Source organism: Macaca nemestrina, chromosome X (genome assembly GCF_043159975.1).
Source record: "Macaca nemestrina isolate mMacNem1 chromosome X, mMacNem.hap1, whole genome shotgun sequence".
NCBI classification, from domain to species: domain Eukaryota; kingdom Metazoa; phylum Chordata; class Mammalia; order Primates; family Cercopithecidae; genus Macaca; species Macaca nemestrina.
The window spans coordinates 51,817,114-51,820,982 of NC_092145.1; positions in this window are offsets into that span (position 1 = coordinate 51,817,114).

Consider the following 3,869-nt stretch of genomic DNA (forward strand, 5'->3'; position numbering starts at 1 on the left):
TGAGTTCTACACCAGGATTATTACTATTATTATTATTATTATTATTATTATTATTTTGAGACAGAGTCTTGCTCTTGTCAACCAGGCTGCAGTGCAATGGCTCGATCTCAGCTCACTGCAAACTTCACCTCCCGGGTTCAAGCGATTCTCCTGCCTCAGCCTCCTGAGTAGCTGGGATTACAGACGTTTGCCACCACACCCAGCTAATTTTTGTATTTTTGGTAGAGACGGGGTTTCACCATGTTGGCCAGGCTGATCTCGAACTCCTGACCTCAGGTGATCCACCTGCCTCGACCTCCCAAAGTGCTGGGATTAGAGGCGTGAGCCACTGCGCCCAGCCTACACCAGGATTTAATTAATGCAATTAACATGAGCTAAGACTCCCCAGGCCCTGGCCTGCTTAGCACTAATTAACAGCTGTTCCAGGATATGATCTCTGGTCTGAGGCTTATTCTTTCAGTTTAGCCTTCTCAGGAATCTTCTGACTGCTGCTGGTTGCTACTTTATGTTGAACAGAATCTCAGCAAACATTTAGCCAGAATCAGAGCCATCAGAAAAGAGCCACTTCAAATTCTCTACCTCCAGAGCTCAGGATGAGCTGAGCTCCCTGGCCCTCACTTCTAGTTTCCTCCTGGGTGTTTCTCTGCAGTGCTAAAATGTTCATCCCTACTCAGTGGACTTTCTAAATAGTCCTCTTCTACTTTATCCTACCATTTCATATACCTAGTTCTGCACACGGAGAATAATTTGGTCTCCAAGTGCTTTTGCTTAAGGTGATGCAACTGAGTAGACTTCCTGGATCTATGCCATGGCTTGTCTGAAAATGTCAAGTCCTCAGCATCCTATTTGTCTTTCCTGAAACTGGACCATAATTGAGGCTGGTTGTACTGGATTTGCAGTTGTGAAACAGCACCTGCCTTTGACTCAGCAGTGGGCACACTGCTGTGGAAAGTGAGGGGATTATAGAACACGTGGGATTTAATGCATGGTTAGAAAGGCAATGTGAAGGTTACAGAAAGAAACTGACAATGGGCAGGAAAGAAAAGTCAGAGTTCTCAAAGCAACACTCTCTTGGTGTCTGACGATGATGTTGCTGACAGTGCAGGAGTGGGTGGCAGCAAAAGCTCACGTGTGTGACCTGCTGTGAGGTTTGGAGTTGCCTACTGTCTGATTAGCATCTGAAGTGACTCTTTAGGAGTGCCTGTCATTGATTAGAATCTGTGATTTGGGGCCATATGCAACATAACTCTGCAAAATGAATACCTCCCTTACCTTATACAAAGAGAAGTGACTTAATTTGGCATCTTACCTAGGGATTCCAATTATTCTGGGCAAGTGACTGGCTAGAAGCACTTCATTAGCACAGTAAATGTAGAGTTCTCAGCCACAAAACAAAGACAAGATCTACCTGCACTCAGGATAAAAAGGACTAGTCATCACACTCCAATTTCTTTGGCCACACACTCTTGGATCATAATTGTTAGCAACAGGGGTATCATCTTCAGATTACCAAGGAGAGTTCTGTGTATGTGTGTGTGTGTGTGCATGCACGTATGTGTATACTCAGATAATGAACACTACAGAAGTGCAAGTTTAGGCTAGTACATCATTTGTAATGTTAAATTTATAATTTTGGCGTATAACATTTGCCAACTATAACTATATGATTGGTGTTAGTAATGCAAATTCATATTTCTGCACAATTCTATGTAGTCATCAACCAAACCGTTCTTTACTTTAATGTCCAGTGTCCTATTACAACAAACATTGAATTTATTCATGATAAAACCAAAAAGGAAAAACAGAAGAAAAGACAGGAGAACAGACAGAAAGATAGACTGAAGGAAAGATAAAGTGAAAAGATTGAAGGGGGAAGAAGGAAGGAAGGAAAGATCCTAAATAATTGGAAACCACTCAGAGAAACACCACAGCTAAGGATGCTGTTAATCCCGCCTAACTCTTCTAGTGAGGAAGGTGCTTATTAACAGTTGCAGGCAAATATATATGCATCATCAGAGATAATCATAAGATTATCTTTTCAGGGTTCTTGGGCATGTGTGTTCTGTAGGGTTGGATTATTGAAGGATAAGCTTCTTGAAAGGGTGTCTAGCAGGTGGTGACCTGTGTGATGTGACTAGCAGAAATATTCTGGGATAGACAAAAATGAAGCTCATTACTGCCTGCTGAAAAAAATAGTCTATTTTCTAGGCCATATAATAAATGCCCTACTCATAGGCTGTGAGAGGCACTCAGGCCCTGGGGCATTGCTGATGACTCAGGCAGAAGCCTTCTTTGGGAAGGAATTACATTAGTGACCCACTAGAATGTAAGCTACATGGGGGCATGGACTCCATCTGCTTTTCCACTGTTGTATCTCCAGAGCCTAGAATATCTGGCATCTGGCATATGATTTGCACTCAATAAATATTTGTTGAATGCATGCATGAATTAGTGGGAGTGTGATCCATTCCACACTGTAAGTATTCATTTTTCTAAGTTTTGTTGCTTTTATGTTATGTAAGGGCTTCATGCCTTACATAGCATGCATTATCACAATCCCCAAATGAGTAAAATAAGATATTCATGAGCATGATCACAAGCAAAAACCAATTTACCTTTGAGGAGAGGCGTGACATGGTCTTATCATCCCCGAACAAGAAAGTTGCAGAGTTACGAGAGCCAAGAGACAAGGAAAGTCAATGCAAACTCTGTGGAAACCTTAATGAAACTCTTCTGCACAGCTAGTGAATTGCTCTCAGGTGGCTGATGTGATGAGTAACGATTCTGAAGGTTCATCCAGAAGGAGAGAAACGATGCATATCTGGATGCTAGTCACTACACCTTCCCTAGCTGGAACTTCACCATTCTGTTGTTCCCTGGATTCTTAACAGAGAGCCCAGCAACAGAGGCAGGGCCATTGTTCACTGGTGCCATCCTGGTGCTGATATCTGGTTTGTCTTTGGAGACTGAGAGGAATTTGGTTAACCTCTCCACTGGCCTCCCCCAAGTTCACATGCTTCACGTTTTGTTTGCAAAACTCATACCTGAAATATTCTATTAAACAAAAGGATGAAGCCAAGTCTTCGAAGCATCAGACTTGAACCAGTCCCTGTCCAAAAGTCAAGAGAGCACTGAATGTGTCTATCATATTTGCAGTTTTGTTCTTCCTTACTCCACCTGAGTCTAGGACTGTGAAACCTCCACCACCACTACTGCCCCCACACACTAGGCACCATCCCCTTAACTCCCAAGGGTGAAAGAGCTTCCTGCCTCTTATGCCAGTGCTCCTCAGCACCAGAAGTTGAGCCTCCGCTTTCAAGTAAATTGTCATATCCTTGGTAGTTGAAAATAACCCTGAAAAGAAAAATTCACACACAGCAAAAAGATGCAGCCTTGCTCCTTAGAGATCCAACTGAAACACCACGGTCATTGTCAGCAGATTTTTAAAAAGGCATCTGTCTTTTTTTCAACCCCCCTCCAACTTCTTACCCTAGTGCTTCTGAAGGGTAGCTAAAGCTCTGAGAATTTTCTCAGATTGGGGAACACAGACTGCCTTTCAAAGTACCCCTCAGCTCACTCTCTACTTCATTAAGTGAGATAGGCAATCCGGGGGCCATACCATCTGGGTAATTGGAGTCGAATCCAGAAAGGTATGCCAAATGGTTCTCCAACTTTGCCCCCCAAAATGTAGCCCTAGGAGTCACTGAATTTACCAAACAATACCCATCCCAATGCAGACCTGCTGCTCCTCAGACTGAGATTTCAGGGAGCCTGCTTGTCAGCAGGGCACAGTTGCAATTTTCCCTGCATAGGGCTGAAATGTGACAGATTCTTTTCTGGAATGAAACACTTGCGAAAATGTGCTTAAT